This window comes from Mirounga angustirostris, unplaced genomic scaffold, assembly GCF_029215605.1.
Source record: "Mirounga angustirostris isolate CCGP_5_RB_7025 unplaced genomic scaffold, mMirAng1.0.hap1 SCAF_12, whole genome shotgun sequence".
NCBI lineage: Eukaryota > Metazoa > Chordata > Mammalia > Carnivora > Phocidae > Mirounga > Mirounga angustirostris.
The window spans coordinates 88,993,780-89,006,437 of NW_026991720.1; the positions used below are offsets into that span (position 1 = coordinate 88,993,780).

The following is a 12,658-nucleotide window of genomic DNA, read 5'->3' on the forward strand; positions in this document are numbered from 1 at the left end:
AGAAAGATGTCTTTGGTCCCTGAAGGAAAGGCAAGTCGCTTGTGAAGCCATCCAGAGGACTATTTGTCATCAGGATGAGATGAAAAGTGGTCAACAAGTGTCTGCATGAGGAGGTTGTGTGGGAACTCAGATTATAAAGTCACTGGGGAAGACTTCAAGAGACATTTTTGCAGTGATTCTGTTGCCAAGGGTGAGAGGGTGGAAAAGAGGAAGACTTAAGCCTCAGGAGTCTAGCGATTTCTTATTTATTTTGGACACAATATCTAGAGAGAAAGATTTAGAGTGTTGACTGGACACAAATAGCACCAGCAGTTAGATGCTCGAGTTCTGACATCAAATAGATCTAGATTTAAATACTGACTCCTCCCCTCAAGGGTGGTATGACCTTGTCACGTTATGTTTCTCTCTGGACCAAGGCTTCCTCATCTGGAAAATAAGGATGATAATAGTTTCTAGTTCATGGGCTTTTGTGATTTAGGATTAACAGAAATAACATTTACCAAGAACTTTGTACAGTGACCAGCACATACGTGTACATAAATGTTGGTGTTCACATGATTTAGAAACAAAATGGCTGATAGATACAATGCAGATATTGATATCAAAACATGTAGCCTAAATCAACTGAGTGAAAAGTTACATTGCCTCAGAGGAAAAAAGCTGGAATTAGAAGGGAGAGCGGACCACTGCAAAGAATTAACCAGGATACCTGATTTTTTTACTTGAAATAGATAAGTCATTGCAATATATTTTTTCATGCATGCATTCCGGAACTTTTTGTTACGAGCCATTAAGTGTTGGGCACCATGTGTGCCAGGGATGTAAGGGAGAGGTTACAACTCCCAGCCCTAAAAAGCTCAGTCTAGAAGAGGAGAGAGAGAAGAATATAAATGGTATCAGAACAGCACGGTGAGAACTCCGTAGGTTTGCTCAGAGTGTGTGAAGGGAGCAGGGCAGTGAGCAGCCTATTCCACCGGGCCTTCTCTGGCTCCAGAGGGCTCTCAAATATGATCTGTTTTATACGTTCACGCTAGAGATGGAGCTCAGTAATATATCATCTTAGAAGGTCCCATCTAGAAACAAAACAGGCAAATGTTAATAATTGTTGAAGCTGGGTGACAGGGCTTCTTTCCAGTGTTCTCCCTACTTTTATGTATCTTTGAAATTTTGCCGTATAGAACTTTTCTCTTTTTTTACTGAAGTATAGTTGATAGACAAGGTTACGTAATTTTAGGTGTAGCACAGAATGCTTCAACAAGTCTCTGCGTTCTGTTACACTATGCTGTCCTGCTGTGCTCACCACCAGCGTAGCTCCCTCTGTCACCATACGACCCTGTTACCATATCATTGACTATATTCCCTGTGCCGTAGCTTTCGTCCGTGCGACTTACTCATTTCGTCATCGGAGGCCCGTACCTCCCTCTCCCTTCACCCATTTTGCCCATCCCCCCATCTCCATAGAGCTTTTGGAAAATGGCATGTGAGACCTAATTTCTCAGACCAAAAAAGAGCGGTTAGGCGAAGGAGCACTTGGCCACAGCCATAATCAGGAACTTACAGACTGTTTGACAAAAAGAGGAAAATCGTGCCTCACTTGATATGGATGGAGGAGTAAATGGAACAAAGCAAGGGGCAGGAATCTGGGAAAGACAACTTGTGGTGGTGATAGCAAGGGGAAAGGAATAGAAATGGAAAGACAAATGGGAGCAAAAAGGAAAAACTAATAAACACGGGAACTCTGAATACACACTTACCAAAAAAAAAAAGGAAGGAAAGAAAAAAAATATGCTGAAAGCAGGTTGGGGTGAAAGCGTTATAGTGAAACTGAATGACAAAGGTTAATGCACAAGTAAAAAATATTGTCAGAGTTAGAAAGGGATTAGGATTCTGTTCCAAATGAGGAATCATGAAAAACAGAAGGATGCTCCATGAGGAAAGCAAGTACGGAGGGAAAGCCAGAGCTCCAGATGAGCTTTCCAGCAGGATCTTGATGTAAGGTGCTGCAGTTTAAAGAAAATTTTCAGAGTGAGGTCAGGTGACTTTGGGGAAGATCCATATATATATAAATTCATTCTTTTTTTTTTTTAAGATTTTATTTATTTAGTTGACAGAGAGAGACACAGCGAGAGAGGAAACACAAGCAGGGGGAGTGGGAGAGGGAGAAGCAGACTTCCCGCTGAGCAGGGAGCCCGATGTGGGGCTCGATCCCAGGACCCTGGGATCATGACCTGAGCCGAAGGCAGACGCTTAACGACTGAGCCACCCAGGCCCCCTATAAATTCGTTCTTGATAAGTTAATTAATTCATTCGTTCATTCATTCATTCATTCAACAAGTAGTTATTAATCTTGTTTTCTGCAGTGAGAATAAATCTACCTGTTGATCACATTGCCTAGAGCCTAACAATGGAGACAAACGATGAAACAAGCGATTCTAAATTATAATAAACTGTGATCAATGCCAACATAGGTAAATGCACGGGTCAGGCCCTCACGGGGTGCCTTCGTTCCAATGCAGGGTGTTTCCTCAATTCAGGGACTGGCCCTTGGACATTGTAGGTACAGAAGCGTGATCTGCTTCCATGCCTACATCCGTCTCTTGGGGATGGACACTCCCTAGCCAAGCTTACAAAGGCATAACCACCAGAAGGCCAATTTACTGACTTTGGGTAAGAAAAATAAATATGAACCATTTGGGTATTTGTATTCTCTGATCAGCACATTCTTTCATGATAGACAGATCAAAGTGGGAGTCAGATTACCAGCCCAAGATGACTCAAAGAGAATGGATCACAGCAAAGGAGGGGTGAGCTGGATGATCTTGATGCCCAGGGTCACCTCCAAGTCATCATCTGCCTCACAGAAGATACTGGTGTTCGTGGGTCAGGACATCATCCCTCCAGCCACTGCTAGAGGAGCTGTCATACTCTCTCTCTCTCAATATCCCTGTTATAGGCTCCCCTACTTTTATGTACACATTTGTTCTCCAGACATGGTACAATATAATTATCTAAATGTAATCTTTCTTAGATATAATCACAATCCAGTCTTGCCCCTGCTAAGGTGATACACAGATTACTCAAATTCTATCTGGGCACTCAAAATCTGTTGGGTCCCTTCTGTGTAGGTCTGATTTTAGCAATAATGTTTTAATTATTCCTATCTTCTTGTTCAAAGTGTAATTTAACCTCATTTTGTGCTGCCTGTTTTCCATTTATTAGATCTACTCTCTAGCCAGCTAAGGTTGGGTTTGGCCAATGAATGGGCCATCAGAGATCAGAGGGAAGGAGGAAAATGAGGTAGGGGTATTTGATCCCTCAGCTCTCTCCTTATGGGGTCACTGCAAATAGGCTACTTCTCCAGACCAATGATCACAACTTTGTTGTGAGGGTCCTCTCTGTTTCTGAGTTTTGGTGATAGCTCTCATCCTTTTCCCCTTTTAGCCTTGGGGTCGTAACAATTCCCTGGCGTTGCTAGTCCCAACATAATTCACTGTGCCTTGTTGGTCTCCCTAAATCCTGCCCCCACCATTGTAACAATCTCTTTATTAAACTTTCCTAATTTTCTCCTTTGGACATGCCATCTCTTTCCTGTTGGGACCCTGATATGGGTTGGTGTTGACTTTAAACCCATATATTACCAATGGGAGGTAAAGGCTGGAGCACAAATATGTAGCCAACCAATCATATAGTGATAGAGACCCAAAGAACTAGGAATTTAATCTTTGGGTCTCTGAAAGAACAAATGTTAGGTATTACTTTCCTGAAAAATAAATGAATGAAGTAAAATAGAATGTTTAGTTAAAGAGTGTCAAGTTTCTAGACAATGCATAAAACTGAGGCAAGTAAGGTTCAGTGGCTCACCCACAATCACAAAGTCCCTTAACTACAGAATTGAGAATAAATTTGGCTTTCTGGTTCCCAGTCCTCTGCTACTCTATTTCCCCTGGGCATATTATTTTGATTCCTTGAAGAAGAAAGCAACATGGGTGTCCTACAGTTCTCTTTTATCAAACAAGAATTCTAAAAAGAGAGGAAGATGGAGGTAAGTGTGGTGATTTTAAAATATGCCCACAATTTCTTTGATAATTCTCCATCCAAGAGGTGGAGCTAGATTCCTCTCCTCTTGAGTGTAGACTGGATTTACTAACTAACAGAATATGGTGGAAGAGATGGTGTATCATTTCCAAGACTAGGTCATAAAAGGAAATGTGACTTCCTCCTTGCTCTCTCCCTTGGACACTTGCTCTGGGGGAAGGCCACTGCCGTATTGTGTGGCAACTCAAGCAACCCTATGGAGAGGAAGTAAGACTAACCGTCAATAGTCCTTTGAGTGTACCATCTTGGAAGCAGATTCTCCAGCGCCAGCCCAGCCTTCAGATGATTATAGCCCCTAGATAACAGCTTGACTTCAATCCAGAGCCAGAACCACCCCTCTAATCTTTTCTTGAATTCCTAACCTAGAGAAACTATGAAGTAATAAATGTTTGTTGTTTTAAGCTGCTGAGCTTGAAGGTAATTTGTTACACAACAATAGCTGAATAATAAAGAAAGGAAGATGAAGGAAGGCAGAAAAAGAGAAAGAAGGGATAAAGAGTAGTCAGAAAAAAATGCTGCTTGTAAAATATTCTTGCATAGCACAGCCAAAAATTGTTCAGAGAACAACTACATAAAACACAAAACAGAGGCTGATGAGTTGGGGGAGTTGCCAAATCAACATATCTGGAGCATAGAATGTCATGGTTTCTGTATGGATAAAAAAAAATTTCATAATTTAAAAACTTGTAAAGTGCCACTCTGGTCAGATCATGGTCTATATAAGCCCAATGTTCTATTTACGATGGCGGAACAAGATGTTGTGGAAGAATGTGAGTACTCTTTATGGCACTGATCTCTGAAATCACAATAATGTATCCAACTAATGTCAATATATGTATGTACACAGAAAGACCTTTTTTCAATATTTTTTTATCCTCTTTTTTTTTTTCTCTCTAAAACTGCCTCCAATCTCTGAGAGTTGATCCTTCCATCTAAAATTCTTGTGACGGTCTTTGTTGGAAGATCTGGAAGCCTAGAGGCTAAAGGAAACTCTGCTAATTCAATGTTAATATTTGGGGAGGGAATAGTTATTGGAGACTAGTAAGGCCCCATAAAATACCCAAAGTTTCAGTCACTACCCATCTCAACAAAAGATTTAATCTCCTTGAAGATCAGTTGTTTATCTTGTCAATTCTATGGTTTGGGCCTTCACAAAAGACACAAGTTCTTTCTTTCTTCCTTTTTTTTTTTAATCTTTGTTTTTTAGTGATCTCTACACCCAGTGTGGCAGGGTCCATGCTCTTCCAACTGAGCCAGCCAGGCGCCCCTTACACAAGCTCTTGCTACATATAAATGCCTCCCTATGAACCTCTCTTTCTGTGGCTTTATGTTACATCTAATACAGGATGAGTGGTCCTCTAAACTTTCTGCTGAAAGGTCCCTAATTGCTGCTTCTGATATACGGTGGATGTTACTCAACCTCAATGTGGATTATTTCTTTTATAATCCTTGATTCCTTTTCCATTCAGCTTTCATCTTCTTGGACTCAACAATGGACAAACATTAAAGGAAGAAAGCAAAAATAAAGACATACGAATATCATAAAAAGTAAAGCTGAACACTTGTGGTGAGCATAGCGTAACGCTAAGCTGTCCAATCACTATGTTGTACCCCTGTAACTAATGTAGCAATACGTGTCAACTATACTTCAATAAAACAAAGGGAAGTTGAATTTTTTTGAACGGTGTTGTATAAAAGCTAATAATTTGCTCCCAAACAAGCAAGGATGTGTGGTAAGAGAGTAGCAGTGCTTCATGCCTGGAATGAGAAGAGCAGGTGAGTAAAATGCCAAAGCTAGCGTATGTGAGATTGGGGAGCGACATCAGATCATGATATAGAACGGCAAGTAGAAGGCAGGCAGGCTGGGGCGGGGCATCTATGTGTGACACCAAGGAGGCAGCCAGCAGAGTGGCAGTTAATCAAGGAGAGGAAGAAATCACTGAAATTGAAGAAGACATGAGCAAGCAAGTTTATGAAAGGTGAAGGAGGGTGTTGACTCCGGCAAGTTTCATCAGGAGACATCCTAACCTACGTAATCAGATAAAGGAGAAAATGGTCCAAGGTTTGATAGACAACTGCATAGCTAGCTAGCTAAGTGAGAAAGTAAATAAGTAAGCACATAAATTTGTGTCAGTAAAAAGAAAAGAGGGTGGGGCGCCTGGGTGGCTCAGATGGTTGAGCGTCTGCCTTCGGCTCAAGTCATGATCCCAGGGCCCTGGGATCGAGCCCCGCATTGGGCTCCCTGCTTGGTGGGGAGTCTGCTTCTCCCTCTCCCTCTACTATTGCCCCTGCTTGTGCTCTCTTACTCTCTCGTATCAAATAAATAAATAAAATCTTTAAAAAAAAAGAAAGGAAAGAAAAGAGGAAAAGAGGGTACTAGAGTTCACTGCATGCTGTTTGTTTTCCCCAGAGAAAGAGAAGTCTGTAATACCTTGTGAGTGACAGTGAGACCTCTAGATGATGACCATCCACGTGGTCCAGCTCCGAAAGGAAAACCTCTCATGATTACGCAAGTCTTCGGGGGGCAAAACAGGACTCTGTCTAATGCTCTGGGCTTGCACAGTGTATTTTCCCAATGGAAGACTGGATTTTAAGTGGCACAAGCAAATGTCTGAGAGCTGGAAAGCATAATAAAGTTCAGGAGGGAAAAGAGAGTTCCTGGAACAGATTGGCTTACCACTGCATTTGCAAATAATTCCCCTACTGTTAAAATCAGCCTTTGGCAGACATATTTGGTCTGATTCTGGAGAAAAGGGAAATAATAAAATCCATGACACCCGTGCTTTGGACTATCTCATTTAGGGAAGCTAGTAAAAGGATAGCAGTAATTGAAGGTACTCAACATTTTTGGATGCAGATGAAAATTTTTTCATAATCTCACTGCAAAGGCTGGTAGTAGCAAGTGACCGGAATAACAGCTCCAGCCTAAAATTATGCTACAAAAGAAGATGACAGACTTGACTTTCCAGTATGTTCAAATCAATAACAGAGTGACCAAAAAGAGTCTGAATAGTGCCTTTGTCTCAGGAGACAGTCGTCAATACAATGAGGCATAAATCTTTTAAAAATAGAGCCAGCATATGGGTTGCCTTCTAACTGTGTGAAATATATAAAAATGCTAGGAAAATGTGATTAGAATTCCAATACATTATGGATAAAGCTTGAAGTAAGGCAAGAATATTCATGCATCCCTCTGCAATATGCATAACAATAGAAACTGAAAATACACTGCATGGTAAAATGCTAATGAAACATTAATAAGCAAAAATTTCTGTGCATAATCAGTGAAAGTAGAGGGTTATTAGAGATGGAAATCTACTGTTTAGGGAAAAGTGAAGCTATATAAATAAAGAGGACAGAATTAGAAACGGTACAGGCAATCTGTTTTGTGTATCAAAGGATCAAGAGAAAATAATATACAAAGTATGATCCCAAATTTCTTTTAAAAAATACCAGCTGCTGGCTCTGGATATTGGGAATATGGGAAATTCTAGTTTTTTCTTAGGCTTTCTTGTTTTTCAAATAATCTCATGTCTTATTATTTAAAATATCATTTTTAAAAATTGTGATGCAGATTTAAGGCCATATATCACTATGAGGATGACAAGAACAGTTGGATTCTGTTTTCATTTTGGTGACAAATACGTAGGTCTAGATTCAGTGTAAACAACTATAGAGTGATTGAGACAGAGAAGAGGAAAACATACAAAAAGAATGAGAAAAGAAGAAATATCTTCATTAGAATTTTAAGAGTGATTCTTTAAAAGGTGAAAGGTGCAAGACAATACTTGGAAGAGATATTAAATAGAAAGAATATTCAACAGAGTTGCTTTCCTATAGAGTTTAAGATTTTAACATGTATGTGCATTGTATAGCATGTTAAATGTTTCTTTTGAGACATCCATGAAATCCTAGAACTCTAGACTTAAAGAGAACCTTAGAGATTATCTAGTATCAATTCCTTCATTTTATAGAAAAAACTGAGACCCAAAAAGGCAAAGTGACCCAAACCTAGTTAGAGAGAGTTTAGGATTTGAACATAGGAATGCAGCATTTGGGGCTCCTTTTATCTGCTTTGACTGTAGTTTATGCTGCCTGTGAGCACTGCACTCTTCCTCTTACAACTTCCAAAAAAGAGTAGGAACATTCATTAGGGTAGGCCATGACATGATAAATGCATATTTTAAAGGGATGTGTTCAACTTTCCAAAACTGGAAAGGATTAGATAACTAACCAGGAACTAAAAGAAAGAGAAATCGCTTCCAGACTGAAATGGAGAGAATGGGGGCTGGGGGCCACGAGGGATGTCAATGAACTCAAATTTAGAAGTAAGAGAGACTAACCAACCCAGTGAGACTGGTCTTGAATCAAGGACAGTAATGGATAAAATGGGGTTAGCACTCTATAGAAAATTGATGGCTGATGAAAACAATGACATTCTAGATGTTTGGGGTCTCTGTTGGTAGAAAGATGGTTAATCAGAAATAATTTTTTACAAAAAGCCAAAGAGCAAAGTGTTCTGAAAGTCCTAAGTGGAAAACAGAAGGTTAATGGGATTCTTCTGTTCACAGAAATATCACTTAAATACAAAATAAGAAGTAGAAAGAGGGTAGAGCCATTAGGAGATGTGTGACAGAGGACACTGAACACAAGACCCAGAAATAGGTTGGATTTTCAAGGAATTATTTGACATGAAATAGTGCCTCCAAGCCTTAGGAAGAAAATCCTCTCTAAGTGAGTAGAAATAAAAATGTACAACAACCAACAAAAATGTATGACAAGTTGGGTATATTTAAATTCAGGTTTCTGTTATATTAACAATGAAAAAATCTGAACCATAAAAATGAACAGAAACTCATCAAGATATAAATGATAATGAAAGAAGAAAAGATCGTCTCTCGATAAATATTACGATTGTGCAGGTTTCAAGTTTCCTCTCTTTTTATATCAGCCAGAAAAAGCGTTTTAAATTAAAAATATTTATGAGGTTTTGTGACTAAAGCATTGGCAGCTGAAAAGTTAAAAAAAAAAGAAGAAGAAGAAGAAGAAGAAAAAGAAGAAGAAAAGAAAAAAAAATAGACTGTCAAGTATTTTCTTCCTGACTAGCACTAACCTGCCTGTCCCACTTCCCAGGAGAATCAGAGCCTCCTGCAGTTACATAGTCGAGCTGGCTGAGGAGGACCACACAGGAGCCCTGCTCACTGCCAGAAGGCGGGTTTTCAGGGAGGTGGTCCTAGGGAAGATGGCTCCCTTTTGCCAACTGCTGTCTCTGGGGCTTTGGCTCTGAGCCAGGGATCTGCATCATGTTATGAGCTGTTCTTGCTGTGGCAGCCCAGCGGCTAACATTCTCTGGCTCTATTCAGTAGCAAAAGATGGCGTGTCTATACCCAATGTACATACCCAGCAGTCAACAGAGGATGCTCACCTCCCAATTAGCTAGGTCTCCTCGTCTATACTCTCTCAGACCCTCCTATATTTCTGCATAATTGTTCAATCTTGTTTTCTATCTGTTTAACGTCAGTCTCCCCCCCCCCCCGCCCCCAACCGGAATATAAAGACAGGAACGTTTTACTTCTATCCTAATTGTCCCTTTATGTAACTGTAACTCCTCGCCTGGTGTCTGTAGCACAGAAGAGGTGCTACAAATAATGTGGACTTCGTGGATGAATTCCCTCTGAGAGAGCCACCCCCAGCGACTGAAGGAAACGTTCCTTAATCTATGTCAAGCAGGTAACTTTCCATATTTTTTAATCCTGGAAAACGGTTGCATTTCAAATATCTTTCAAGGCTACTTCTTATTCATTTTGCTTGGTGCGACTCTCAGCATTAATATTTTTGATTCATTGGGATATGCTTCAAAAATAGGAAATCAAATCTAAACACATAAATTGGCTCAGGAAGCAGCATCCTGAACATGTTATTATTCTTATTGATGATGAAGTCTCTTGCCAATAGCTTCCCATCCTCCCTGGATTATTGCACGCCAAAAAAGGCATGCTTCACAGAGCTCTTAGTTCTTTAAGTGGCAGCTTCTATTTAAATACATAGATAAGGCTTGTCAGGCTGAGCTGCTCTTAAAGCATGAACTACTATTGTAAAGTCACACTGCAGTAGAAACAATACTTTTGGTAGCTTTCCATGTTCCTTAATCCTTCCTCAATTTTCAGAAACCTTGTGGATTGAAGGGCCTGGCTTAAAAGAAATTTCAATGGAAAAAAAACCAAGTACTAAGCAATGCTAGAGATGACATTATAACATTAACATCAGACGTGCCAGCCTACACGAGCAGCAGACGTTATTTGGTATTCTAATGACCGCGTGATCGACTTCGATCTAGTCCCTGAGATATCATGGGGAATACTATATGCTCAAATCTTTGTTCAATACTTACATTTCGTGGAGCTTATATGATTTGTAGCTTGTGTCCAGCCTTTTCAGACAACCAGCTTATTCTATTAGATCCGCGGTGAACAACGCATTTCCTGAGAAAACAAAATCTTTCATAGTCTTGAAGTACCAAACAGTGCCTGGAAGAAATGATTTAACAAGATTTAACCTTAGGTGCCCTCACTGAGTTACTATGATTCATTTCAGATGTTATCTTAATTTTCCCATCAGCAGGGTAATGTCTTAAAAGATGAGGTCGCTAAGCGGCTCTACAAATAAGTCCTTCCGATTGATACAGTTTATATATATCTTGCTGATTCTGTTTCTGCTACTAAATAGTTGGGAAACCTTGGGAATGTCATTTTTTATCTCCATCTGGCCTCGTTTTTCTCATTTACAGAAAGGAGGAGTTAAATAGATCAATGGTTTAAAGTATTTGGCAACAAAACCCTTTCTTCAAATAAAATATTTTGTCAAAGCCCGAGGTATGGAATAGAATATGGCTCCAGTTAACATAGCTTGAAAATCACTAATCTAAATGCTATCTTATGTCAATTTGACTATGAAATATTATAATTCCCATTAATAGGGTCATGGTTCATATCAACAAGTAGTCACTGAATATCCACAGGTGTCAGATTCAAGGACTCTGCTGTACTCTGCAAGCCAAGCCATTACCCATTTTTGCCAGCAGATGATTTTCCAGAGGCAGACCACAAAATCCCACAAATAAAATTAGAAGTTAATGTAAGTACAAAATGATACACAAAACAGGGAGTGACTACTGCTGGCCAGGGGAATCAAAGAACTGTTCATGAGAAGGTAGCAGCCTTTGACCCACAGGTAGGATTTTTGACCTGGGGAAGATGAGTGTTTCCAAGTGGGGCAAACATAATAAGCGAAGGTTTGGAGGCAGGAAATTGAAAGACATGTTAAGAGAAAGGCAGTGTTTTGTTTGGTTGTGGTATTAATGGTATGATGGGGACTCTGAGTTAGGACTGGGAAATTAGGTTGGAGTCAGATTATCAGAGTCCCTGAATTTCAAGATAATGAGGTTTGCCTTTATTCTCTAGGAAACATAAGTCATTGGAGGTGGGCTTTTTTTTTCTTTTTTGTTTTTGTTTTTGGCAGAAAGTAACATAAACAGAAATGTAGCTAGAAAAGATTTCTCAGAATAATGTGTAACTAGAAGTGGGAAAGATTGGAGACAAGAAGGTGAATTGGAAGACAACAGTCCAGTAAGAAGTGATGAAGATCCAGCCTGGTACAGTGCTAGGGACGGAAATGCCTCACCCTAAAATTTGTATGTTGAAGCCCTAACCCCCATTGTGACTGCATTTGGAGATAGGGTTTTAGGGAGGTTACTAAGGTTAAATGAAGTCATAAGGGTGGGGTCCTAATCCCATCGGATTGGTGGTTTTATAAGAAAAAGGAGAGCAATCACTCTTTCCAAGTGCACGGACTGAGGGAAGGCTATGTGAGACTCAGTGAGAAGGGGGCTATCCAGAAATCAGGAAGAGAGTCCTCACCAGAACCTGACCATCCTGATCTGTCTTCCAGCCTTCAGAACTGTGAGAAAACAAACTGCTATTGTTCAAGTCACCCAGTCTGTGGTAGTTTGTGATGGTGGCCTCAGCAGACTAAGACAGACAGTGACATTAGGAATGGCAGGGAGAGGACAAATGTCAGCAAGTCACCACGGAAATAGAATCAACAGGATTTGACAATGAACCCACTTGGGAATGTGAGAGGCAAAGGTCAACAGCGGCTCTGAGTCTAAGTCAGTGACTAGAAGGTGTTATGATGCCATTTGCAGATTCAGAGAACAGAGGGGGGAAGAACAATTCTGAGGGAGAAGAGCTTAATTTTTGCTTCTGGTAAGTTTGGTGATTAAATTGGAAGTGGTTAAGAAAAATGACTGAACTAAAAATATAATTCATTTTTGAGTCATCTGTAGAAGGATACCACCAAGGACTGGTCGTGAGTGAATAAAAACATCCATGCACAAAAGGATCTACATGATCCCGAGTCTACCAAGAATGATACCTATCTCTATGTTTGCTACCTAGGCCTGGCTTACATGTGATTTTTACAAATTCTAGACCTTGTGCTGTAAAAGAGTTGGGAATATAGAAGATCTACCTTTGAAATGGTAAATAAAATGTAGTTTAAACAC

General features: G+C 40.0%; 1 pseudogene; it reads right to left on the reverse strand.

Annotated features, from left to right (window-relative positions):
- Window positions 1-12,658, reverse strand: part of LOC123835691 (actin, cytoplasmic 2-like) — a 38,582-nt pseudogene that overhangs the window by 16,965 nt on the left and 8,959 nt on the right.